This window comes from Arachis hypogaea, chromosome 20 (assembly GCF_003086295.3).
Source record: "Arachis hypogaea cultivar Tifrunner chromosome 20, arahy.Tifrunner.gnm2.J5K5, whole genome shotgun sequence".
Lineage (NCBI taxonomy): Eukaryota > Viridiplantae > Streptophyta > Magnoliopsida > Fabales > Fabaceae > Arachis > Arachis hypogaea.
The window spans coordinates 85,435,191-85,448,029 of record NC_092055.1 but is presented as its reverse complement, the minus strand read 5'-3'; the positions used below and the strand labels follow the sequence as shown (position 1 = coordinate 85,448,029).

General features: G+C 40.5%; 1 non-coding gene across 1 annotated transcript; it reads right to left on the bottom strand.

The window, feature by feature from the left end:
* Positions 1-12,458: 12,458 nt before the first annotated feature.
* On the bottom strand, positions 12,459-12,562 carry LOC112788415 (small nucleolar RNA R71). Its single transcript, XR_003195780.1, has one exon. It is a non-coding gene; the product is annotated as a small nucleolar RNA R71 (small nucleolar RNA).
* Between the last annotated feature and the right edge of the window lie 277 nt (positions 12,563-12,839).

Sequence of the window (12,839 nt, the reverse complement as noted above, 5' to 3'; positions counted from 1 at the left end):
CCTATCTCCCACGTTAGAGTCCACGTTAACTAGGTTAACGTGGCCTCTAACGTAGCAATGCTAGCCATCTCCAACGTTAGTGACAAAGGTGAATGTCACTAACGTTGGCTCATCATCTCTCTTCATCACGTTAGCTTCCACGTTAACTAAGTTAACGTGGGAGTTAACGTGGCTCATTGTGGCTTGTGTGGTTCATTCCAACGTTAGTGACAATGTTAGGTGTCACTAACGTTGGTGATCATATACTTTCTCCACGTTGGCTTCCACGTTAAACGTTAACTTAGTTAACGTGGAAGTTAACGTGGCTTTTTGAGGCTTGGCCAACGTTAGTGACAAAGGTGAATGTCACTAACGTTGGCTTCTCTTTTGCTTCTTAACCTTAGAAGCCACATTAACTAAGTTAACGTGGCAACTAACGTGGTCACTTATGAGCTTGGCCCAATGTTAGTGACAATGGTAAGTGTGACTAATGTTGGCTCCATTTTCTTTCCTCCACGTTAGAGTTCACGTTAACTTAGTTAACGTGACTCTTAACGTGCTCTATGATGGCTTCGAGGACGTTATTGGCGATTACTTTTCTCATTAACTTTGCAAGCTAGCTCCCATTCCTACGTTAGAAGTCACATTAGTGAGACTAATGTGGCTACTAACGTGGTTCTTCCTTGCTTCCTTTGTCCTGAAATCAAGCAATAAAGTGCATCAAAGTTCTAGTCCAAGTCATGGGAAATGCAACATCTAATTTGTCATTAATTTCATGCAAAATCCTCATGAAATCATTTAAGGTGCACCATGTATGCTTGAATCAATATGTAAGTGAATATCTATCCAAAACTAGCTTATTTTCTAAGGAAATGCATGAAACTACCTTAGAAACAGTAAAGAAAAGGTCAGTAAAACTGGCCAAAATGCCCTGGCGTCAGTCATGCTTTTTAAACTTTGTTCTTCATCTAACCAATCAACAAATATTTAATGTACCAATACAAACATCATGAGGTCTTTTCAGGGTTGTAATGAGGCTAAGGTAAAGGTAAGGATATATATATATATATATATATATATATATATATAAGGCTAAGTGAGCTAACAAAGTGAATCCTTGATTAGTCTAAGATCTCACCTAACATATACGTACTTTATATAATTTTAAAGTTCTTTACCTAGCTACCCAAATTTTTCCACTTTTGTATTACATGCTCATGCACCAAATTTAATTTTTGAATTTTGTCCCATGTGCATTGATTCTTTTTATTTTGTATTGGGGAAATTTTTGTATCCCCTTATTTAATTACTTAATTTTTTTATCAATGCACATGGTAATTTAATTATTTTGATTTCACATGAGTATGCTTCCCAAATTTTCAAATAACTTATTCAATTTAATTCCCTACTTTTTCCTATCATCCCATGTTCCCATAAAATTTCCCACACTTAAATTATACACAATATCTATCTTAAGCTAACCAAGGATTTAACTTGGGATTTTTATTTTGTTTTTCTATTTAAGGCTAGTAATGTAGTTATGAAATATAAGGGGGTTAAAAAGTTCAAAGTGGCTAACAAGGGTGACATAAAAGGGTAGGCTTATTTGGGATAAGTGAGCAAAAACAAGTAATGCCCTCAATCATATGCAAGCATGTAAATACACTAAATAATGGATATATAGAATGGAACAAAGTAGAGATTGCAATTATAGAGAAGAAAACACACAAGAATAAAAATTTATGGTCAAATAATGTAACCATATAAATAAGCTCAAAATCTCACAGGTTGTATGTTCTTTAGCTCAAAAACCATGTTCCAATTTACGATCTTCAAACAAATTTAACACATAGAAAATTTTAATTTTTTTTAATTTAAATTAGTGAAAATTTTTCAAAAATAGGGTCTTAAAAAGAAACTTATTATTTTTCAACTAAGTAGTACTTAAATGCAAACAATCAACTACACATGCAATCTATTATGCAATGCAACATTGAACAAACAAAGAAAATAGAGTATTGGTGTTGAAAAGAAGGTAACTAACCCCTGAAAGTCGGTATCGACCTCCCCACACTTAAAGATTGCACCGTCCTCGGTGCATGCTAAGATGTGCAAGTGGATGGGGGTTGTGGTTCCTCAGCTGGGGCTCTTTTTTGTTCCTTTCCTTGCCGGTGGTTTGGGAGTAGCCTTCTCTTTACCCTTCTTGGTGGCCATCCTAAAAAGGGAAAAAGAAAGTAACTTTTAAAGCTAAGGGTTAGAGCAAGAAAGAGAGCGGAAAAGGTGGTAATTAATGCACAATAAAGAAGAATGACGTTAACACATGGTCATGACTACATGTGAAAAGTTCATCAATGGAAATATAGCAAGTGCATGTAATGACAATTAAATGCAAGATGTTTATTGGCATGCTGGCAAAGGCATGAGTAGCATAGATCAAGGATTCTATGTCCAAGTTAGATTACTAATTCTTTCAAAATAACATGTTTGAATAACAATTATATTTAATTAATAAAATATAAAAAAGGTTTTGTGAAAAGCAAGCATTTTGAGTAGTAGAATAAAAGAAATCTAAAAATAGTGCACAATGCCATACGGACGTTTTCACAAACACATACCATGCATGGTAAATAAGTTATTGAATGTATTAAATTGAACATGCAAGCAACTCTATAAAAATTAATATATAATTGTCAAACAATTCCTTAACAATCTACAAGCAAATCATAAGAAATAATGACCCAAATAAATTTCTAACACCAATGAAAATAATGCAATGAATGAAAGTATGCAAATAAATTGGATGAAATAGAATGGAAGTGAAGAGGGATGAGAAATTAAAGAGAAGAAGAGGAAGAAAGTAAGAAAAGAAGAAAAGATAGAAGAAATTAGGATTAGAAAAGAAAAGATAAGATAATTGGCGCTGATCTGGATAAGTTGTGCGGCGCGGGCGACGCGGTTGCGTGGGTGACGAGGTCGCATGGTGTGCGATAAGTTTAGGTGACGCGGACGCGTGGGTCACGCGATCGCGTGGCCTGATTTGTGCGATTGGCGCGAGTGCAGCCTCGCGTTCACGCAACTCTCTGTTCGAAACTCATTTTGCCAAATTTTTGGGTGACGCGGTCGCGTGGTTGACGCGATCACGTGGATGGCCATTTTCGGAAAACGACGTGCCTACGTGGGGAACGCGTTGGCGTGGGAGGGCTTGGGCTTCCAGCACGAGTCCAGCCCGATTCCATCACAACTTGCTGCCATACAACCTTTTTACGTCGATTTTTAGGGCACGCGTCGCGTGGGTGACACGGACGCGTGGGAGGCATTTTTCGCAAATGACACGAACGCGTCAGCGACGCAGTCGCGTAGATCAATTTGTGCCAAAGGCACGCCTCCAGCCACGCTCTCGCGTGACTCTCTGTCCAATTCTTTTTTCTTCAAAACGCACTCGTGACGCGGACGCGTCAGCGACGCTGCTGCGTCGCGTGCGTGCTTTTTCTTAATAGTAATGCAGTATGCAAAATGCAATGCTAATATGAATGTTATGCATGATTCCAGGTCCAATCAAAACTCAAAAACAAACAAAACAGACTAGAATTAAAACTGAAAAAGGGACGATCATACCATGGTGGGTTGTCTCCCACCTAGGACTTTTAGTTCAAGTCCTTAAGTTGGACATTTGGTGAGCTCCTTATTATGGTGGCTTGTGCTTGAACTCGTCTTGAAACTTCCACCAATGCTTGGACTTCCAAAAAGCTCTATCAATACCAAGTAAATTCCTCAAGCTTTGATGGAGTTCTTCACAAGCTTTGAGCTCCCAAAATTGATCCTCATATATTCCTGGATCCCAGATCTTATTTCTACACCCGTCTTCAAGTTGATTATCATGATTCCATCCGGGTGGTTCAACCTTAGAATTCTCACTGAAGCATCCAAACAACTTCTCAGACCCATTCAATTGAGCTCTACACCAACTTTTGCGTTTAAACTTAAAGCTTCCAACCATAATGAACCTTGAAGGACAATTCTTACTACTGACCATCTTCTTCTTACTCTTAATGCCACAAAGAGCTCTAAGGTGACCATCCGTCTCCAGTAGCCCATATTCAAGTGGGAAGGTAAAGGTCAAGGATAAGAATTTTACCCACTTGAACGTTATGATGGACGGTAATGGCCTTGGGAGAGGTATTTCTAATGAACTTGCAAGCTCCACTCCCTTGTGCTTTTCTCTAACAACTTCCACCTCCTTGTAAGCTTCTTCAATTTAAACCTCTTCCTCTTGGTAGCTTTCTTCCAATTCAATCTCCTCTTCACTGCTTTCCAAGGGCATGGGAGGTTGTGCTTCTTCTTCTTGAATCTCCATCTCTTGATCGACCTCTTCCAAGTCCTTAACTATGACATGCCTTGGAGGTTGTACACCCTCCTCAACATCAAATGCAACCGTCTTGGAAGGAGGCTCTATGTCTTGACTTTCCCATGGAGGTTCAGCATCTCCCAAGTCTTCAACCACTTCTTCTTCTTCAATAATTACTGCTTTGTCCAGTAGCATTAATATAAAATCGTACTCATCCTTGATGATTTTTTTCCATGACAACTCCTTTCAACTATTCTTTCATCTTCAAGGGTCTCTCCTATCTCCACATTTTGGGCCTCCTTTTGCTCTAAGACAAAATCAGACTCCTCCTTGATGTCTTCCTTCATTAATTCTTCAACCACTCCTTCGACTTCAAGGGTCTCTACTACCTTCACCTTTAGAGCCTCCTCTAGCTCCTTATGAAGTATGGATTCACGAAGATGATCCCTTCTCTCTTGTTCCATGTCAACAGCATCATTGGGACCATGTTACTCTTGGATTGATGGATGTGGGTACTTTTCCATGGATGGTGGTGATGGGATGGAGAGATCATTCTGTGGTTAAAAAGAAAGTGCACTAGAGCTTGAGGGTTTATTGTTGAAGGTATTTGGTGGTCCGATTTGGGCGACGAGAGCTTGTACAGTAGAGTTTAGATCGGTAAGTGCTTTCTCTATGGAGGTTTGGGGTGGATAGGAGGGTTCATTTGTTGGGAGAAAGGGTTCATGGTAGGAAGGTGGTTCATCTTGATAATGATAAAGAGATGGTGTATATTGAGGTGGTGGTTCATTAGAGTAGTTGTGTTGGAATGGGGGTGGTTCTATGTATGGTTCATTTGGCTTATAAGGTGGTTGGTATGGTGGATACGGGTTAGGGTCATATGGAGGTGAATGGTGGAAAGGGGCTTGTGAGTATGGTGGTCCAAAGTCATGTTGAGGAAATGGTTCATAGGGATATGGTGGTGATTGTTGATAATCAAAAGAGCGCTCACCATAGCCATTGCCTTGATATGCATCACAGAACGGTTGTTGATAGTCCATTGGAGGTGGTTGTTGCCATGAGGGTTGATCAAATCCTTGTGGCTCCTCCCATCTTTGGTTATTCCAACCTTGATGCTTGTTCTCATTGAAATTTCCTCTTCCTGCAACATAATTGTAACCAGACTCATAGCCAAAGGGGTGAGAGTTCATAGTAATAGGAGAAAATAGAAACAAAAACTAACAAAAAGAAAATATTTTGAAAAAGATATGATTTTTTGAAAAAGATTTGAATTTTGAAATTTAAAACTAAGTTAAGATAAGATAAAAATTTTAAAATAAAAATCTGAAAAAAAAAATTTTTTTTCGAAAAAAATCAATTTAAAAGCAAATATTTACAATAACCAATAATAAGGCACACATTTGCAATTCCCCGGCAACGGCGCCATTTTGACGATCGGATTTTCTGTCGGTAAAAAAATTCACAAATATATTATCGCGTTGCAAGTATAGCTTCTAAACCAACAGAGAATCCTTTCGTACAAACGTTTTGGTTGTCACAAGTAACAAACCCCTTTAAAATTTATAACCGAAGTATTCAAACCTCGGGTCGTCTCTCAAGGAATTGCAGGGAGGTATGTTCTTATTATTGGTTTTGAGTTTTGTAAATTGGGGGTTTTTGAAATAAGGAGCAAGTAATTTAAATAAAAAGAAAAATAAATTAATTATAAAATCTCTTGGCAAGGTATAAGAATTTGGAAGTCCTATCCTAGTTATCCGTATCGATGGTGATGAGAATTGAGTTTTAATCCCACTTAGTTAACCTTTACTAAAGCAAAGGAAAGTCAAGTGGACTAATTAGTTTGATCCTCAAGTCCTAGTCAATCCCTGTGGGAAGACTAGCTTTAGAGCGATCTAGATCAATTAGTAATCTGTCAATTTCAACCACTGCTGACTTTGACAACTCAAGTGTTATCAATTACTTAACCAAAGCCCAAAGGAAGAAAATATCTAAATTAAATTAAAAGCATTCATAAATAGAATAAAGCAATCATAAATTTGAAATACCTCAAATTACGTTTAAACATAAATTCAAATCTAACATGGAAAGTGTTCATACCCTGGGTCGAGTTATCCGACCTGGGATGATTGGTGACAAAGCGACCGACCTCTTCAGGTCAGGCTACCCGACCTCTTCTCAAAGAGGTCAGCCAAATCGACAGGAAAGCCCAATAAAGGGCCCAAATAGAGGAACACGACCCAAATCCAAAGGCAATCCAAGCCTATAGAGATAAAGGCGGTTCCCTTGATGATAAGCTGACTTCACCCGAAATAAGATAAGATAAGATAAGATAACTAATTTATCTTATCAGAAAGGTCAGCCCACACTACTATAAATACACTGGAGCACCCAGGTATAACTCATACTCTGATTCTACAATAAACCTGCTTAATACCCGTGCTAACTTAAGCATCGGAGTCTCTTGCAGGTACCCCCCACCCTCCGGTGACCAAGGATCAGAAGTGCAGCCAGTCCAACAAGTCGGATACAACAGTTCCGGTTGCCACCAGCCAGCCGGACACATCATCTCTGACCAGTACAGAAGATCTCGTCCGAGATTGACCTCTAGTTTCAGGTAACCCTCGGAATATTGGCGCCATTGCTGGGGAACCTGGAAGTCATCCCAACACCATGGCGGACGGCCATGACAACTACCACGATTCAGATCTGGAAAACAAAACACCGCACAAGAACGCGGACGCTACGCTAAAGGATACTCCGGAATCCAACGGGGATAAAAACTCATCAAATCCGGAGGTAATAGCAGCACTTCAAGACCGCTTAAAGCAACTTGAAAAAGAAACCCAACAACAACGAGAGGTCGGGAAGGATCTACAAAGAGAGGTACGGTGGCGTCGAGAATCGGAAGATAAACTAACGTAATTAGAAGCCGATCTCAAATCCAAAGCTCCTCAGACTACTCCTATGGAAAATTCACGCAAAGAACAAGATCCATTCACCAAGGAAATCATGAAAACTAAAATTCCAAAAGACTTCAAACTCCCGGATATGATTTTGTATGATGGCACGACAGATCCCAACCATCATCTCAGTAATTTCAGAAGTAGAATGTACCTCACCGATGCCTCGGACGCCGTTTGTTGCCAAGCTTTTCCAACAACTCTCACGAAGACAGCAATCAGATGGTTCGACAACCTACCTTCAAAGTCCATCTCAAACTTTGACGACCTGGCTAAAAAATTCCTATCCAGATTCTCCATCCAGAAAGATAAGACCAAGCACGCCCCCAGTTTACTAGGGATCAAGCAAGGAGATCGGGAGAGCCTCCGCAACTACATGGAATGATTCAACAAAACATGCATGGACATGCAAAGCTTGCCAACAGAGGCTGCCATCATGGGACTCATCAATGGCCTACGAGAAGGACCTTTTAGCCAGTCCATATCAAAGAAGTACCCTACCTCCTTAGACGAAGTGCAGGAGCGAGCAGAAAAATACATCAACATGAAAGAAAACGCTCGGTTAGGAGAAACCTCAAAATCCGGGGTCCCCTAACAAGATAAAGACAAGGAATCCAAAAGGAAAGAAGATCGACAAGGAGAGAAAATAAAAAAATACCACAATTACACTCCTCTCAGGGCATCCCTAATCGACGTATACAAAGAAGTCAGCCATACAGAGAAAATACCCCCAGCACGGCCACTCAAAGGCAAAAGAGGAGGAGGAAACCGGAATGAATATTGCGAATATCATCGAGTGCGAGGGCACTCCACCAACGAGTGCTTCGATCTAAAGAACATCATAGAAAAATTGGCGAGGGAAGGAAAACTAGATCGGTTTTTAGCCACCCGATATGACGACCAAAGAAAGAGACGAAGGGACGAAGATATCGGACGAACCGTGCGATCACCTCGTACACCGGAAAGACACGTCCATATGATACACGGCAGATTCGCAGGGGGTGGAATCTCCAAATCATCCCGCAAGAGATATCTCAAAGAAGTATATCATGTCGAGGGAAAGGAAGAAGCACCCGACATCCCTGCAATCACATTCACTAAAGAGGACGCATCCAGTATCATCTCGGGACACGACGACCCCATGGTCATCACCATCATACTGGCAAACGCCAATCTGAACCGCACATTAGTAGACCAAGGGAGCTCCGCTGACATCCTATTCAAAACTGCCTTCGACAAGCTCGGCCTAAAAAACAAGGAGCTTAAGGCATACCCGAACAGTTTGTTCAGATTGGGAGATACCCCGGTACAACCGCTAGGATATGTATCACTACATACAACCTTTGGAAAAGGGAACCAATCCAGGACGCTCAAAATATACTACATTTTGGTTGACATGAGTTCAGCCTACAATGCTCTAATAGGTCGGACAACACTAAATCAACTCGGTGTAATAGTCTCGACTCCACATCAATGCATGAAATTCCCAACTACAGAGGGGATAGCCACAATAAAAGCAGATCAAAAGATGGCACGCCACTGTTATAACGAAAGTCTAAACCTCAGAGGCAGAGGAGAAGAGTTTCACACAATTGAGCTTGGCAGAGTTCAGAGACGAGAAGAACTCCGTCCGCAGCCAGAAGGTGAGATAGAGAAGGTTCATATCGGAGACACCTCGGACAAAACGACTAATAATGGCACGATCCTGAGAGGAGACTCAAAAGAATTACTGGTACAATTCTTACAAGATAATGTCAATCTCTTCGCATGGAAAGCCACAGACATGCCAGGCATAGATCCCAAGCTAATGTGCCACAAGTTGGCGGTCCATCTAGGATCTCGGCCCGTACAGCAAAGACGAAGAAAACTTGGGCCAGAGCGATCCCAAGCTGTGGAAGAACAGGTACAAGCATTACTAGAGGCAGGATTCATAAGAGAGGTCAAGTATCCACTATGGCTAGCCAACGTCGTCTTGGTGAGAAAATCAAATGGGAAGTGGCGAATGTGCACCAATTACACCGATCTCAACAAAGCCTGCCCAAAAGATCTGATGCCAGGGCATCTTGGCCAGTTTTACTGACCTTTTCTTTACTGTTTTTAGGATAGTTTCATGCATTCCCTTAGGAAATAAGCTATTTTTGGGTAGATATTCACTTACACCTTGATTCATGCATACATTGTGCATTTTACATTATTTCATGAGGATTTTGCATGAGTTTAGTGACAAATTGTATGTTGCATTACCCATGACTTGGCTAGAACTTTGATGCACTCTATTGCTTGATTTCAGGACCAAAGGAAGCAAGGAATGGGAGGTAACTTGCAAAGTTAATGAGAAAAGTGATTGCCAATAACGCTCTCGAAGCCATCATTGACCACATTAAGAGTCATGTTAACTAAGTTAACGAGAACTCTAACGTGGAGAGGGGAAGTTGAGCCAACGTTAGTGACACTTAACATTGTCACTAGCGTTGGCAAATGCTCAATAGTGGCCATGTTAGAGTCCACGTTAACTTAGTTAACGTGGCCTCTAACGTTAGAAGGGGGGAGAAACGCCAACGTTAGTGACATTCAACATTGTCACTAACGTTGGCCTAAGGAGAAATAGACCACGTTAACTCCCACGTTAACTTGGTTAACGTGGGAGCTAACGTAAGAAGCAAGAGTGGTCGACAATGTTAGTGACACCCAACATTGTCACTAACGTTAGAAGCAACCACACAACCCCCCGAGAGCCACGTTAACTAGTTAACGTGGAAGCTAACATTGATGAGTGAAAGAATGGCCAACGTTAGTGACACTCAACATTGTCACTAACGTTGGGGATGGCTAAGCATGGCCAAGTTAGAAGCCACGTTAACCTAGTTAACGTGGACTCTAACGTGAGACATAGGGCACCTTAGAACATTAGTGACAATGTTGAGTGTCACTAACGTTCTCGAAGGATGGCAAGCCACGTTAAAGAGCCACGTTAACTAAGTTAACGTGGGCTCTAACGTGGGAACAAAGGGGGCTTTTCAAAGTTATTGGGAATGTTAAGTCTCAATAACGTGTACGAAGGACTTAGAGGCAACATTAGTGGCAACGTTTGTGCCACTAACGTTGAAGTTAACGTGGCTTTTACTTAGGAACGTTAGTGAGAAAGTTGATTGTCACTAACGTTCTCGAACTCATATTTTCACTAAACGTTAACACCCCTAACTCCTGAGCTAAAGTCTCTGCCACTTCACATTTTCTCTCTGCAAGTAAAGCCAAGCCCAAATGAAGAAGAGAACTGCTTCAAACTCAAGATTCAAAGGCCAAGACTTGAAGAGCCAACTAGAAGCTGAGAAAAGTAGTATATATAGGAGTAGCTTTGAATTTTTAGGAGTTCTGGAAGTTGGGGGAAAAGAGAACTACTCTCTGTATTTTACCTTCTCTGCATTTTCTAGTTTTATGATGTATTCTCCATCTTTGTTTTCATTTTCTAGAGCTATGAACAACTAAATCCCTTTCATTGGTTAGGGAGCTCTGTTGTAGTTTGATGGATTAATACTAATTTTCATTATTCTTCTTCTATCTTTTCTCTGAATTTACTTGAAAGCTTTCGATCTTCATCCAATTGGGTAGTTATCTTGGAAAAGAAGCTATTCAAACTTGGATCTCTTCTGAACCTTGAAAGAGGAATGAAGAGATCAAGCTAGAAATGCTTTCTCATGCTGGACCAATTGGGTTTGGATGGGTATGTGACTATAACCCTCTCAATACTTGATTTGGGAAATGCATGTGGTATAATCAGTGACCATACTTCATCTCTTCTCATGAGCAATTTACCAAGGAATTGGCTATTGATCAGATTTGAGAGATTGAATTTGTAATTCAATCAATTAAGATTGCCAAGGAAATCAATGAGTGCATTGATTGAGGAAGAGATGAAAATGAACTTGATCCGGAGAATTGCAACATCTCCTAAGCCCAATGAACTTCCCATCTCTGATCTTACCCATTCTCTTTAATTTCTGCCATTTACTTTTATGAGAAAATCTCCCATTCCCATTTACAATTCTGCAATTTACTCTCAGTCATTTACTTCCAGTCCTTTAATTCTAGCATTTACTTTCTGTTATTTACATTCCGCCATTTTATTTTCTGCAACTCTCAACCAAATTCTGGATTCGCTCAACTAGAACATTCTTCTAATTAAAGTTGCTTGATCAATCAATCCCTATGGGATTCGACCTTACTCTATTGTGAGTTTTTACTTGACGACAAATTCGGTACACTTGCCGAAGGAAATTTGTTGAAAGACAGTTTCCACCCGCATCAAGTTTATGGCGCCGTTGCCGGGGATTGATTGTGCATTAACAATGATTAAATTGGAAGATCACTAGATGAGCATTTTCTTTTGTGAATTTCATTTTCTGTTTGAGTGATTTATTTTCTGTTTTAGTTAAACTTCTTCCCTTCCCCCTCTACTCTTTTATTTTCTTTGTTATTTTCAATTCTGTTTGCTAACCCACTAACTGTTTGATATATTGCATCACCCACAACTAACAGTAATTCTGACAAAAATATTTTCTGCACATATCTTTTCTTGCTTGCACTTGATGGTTGTATGACAGGGAGAAGAAGCGGGGCTTCAACTTCCTTCGATTCTGAACCTGAGAGGACCTTCCTTAGATTAAGGAGGGAGGCAAGAGGAAAGAAAGTGGTTGGTGCTGAGGAAGAGGAGGAATTCTTTGAACCAAACATGGAAGACAACACGGAAAACCATCATGAAGAAGAGGATCACAACCATGGGGGAGGAGGTAGAGCAAATCATGCTGGGGAGGATAGAAGAGTTTTGGGCTCTTACATCAATCCAAACCCAGAAATTGTGGAAGTAGCATCCAAAAGCCAACAATCCATGCTAACAACTTGAACTTAAACCACAGCTTATCACCCTTGTTCAGAACAACTGTTCGTTTGGAGGAGGTGTTCAAGAAGATCCCAATCAACATTTGACCACCTTTCTGAGAATATGTGACACATGAAGTTAATGGTGTTCATCCTGACACCTATAGACTGCTCTTATTTCCATTCTCACTCAGGATAAGGCAGCCAAGTGGCTGGAATCTTTCCCAAGGGAATGCTTGACAACTTGGGAAGATGTGGTGAACAAATTCTTAGCAAGATTTTACCCTCCTCAAAGAATCAATAGGCTGAGAGATGAGGTCCAAACTTTCATGCAACAAGATGGTGAAACTTTGTATGAAGCATGGAAGAGATTTAAGGACCTCACAAGGAGGTGTCCACCTGACATGTTCAACGAATGGGTGCAGCTGCACATTTTCTATGAAGGGCTCTCTTATGAGTCAAAGAAGACGTAGACCATTCATCCGGAGGATCCTTGAACAAGAAGAAAACCATTGAGGAGGCTATAGATGTCATTGAAACAGTAGAGAGACAACTACTTCTATGCTTCCGAAAGAGGGAACACAAGAGGAGTAATGGAGCTAAACAATGTAGATGCTCTGTTGGCCAAACAAGCCATTACCAACAGCTGGCTGACCTCACAAGAAGATGGAGAGGAACCAAGT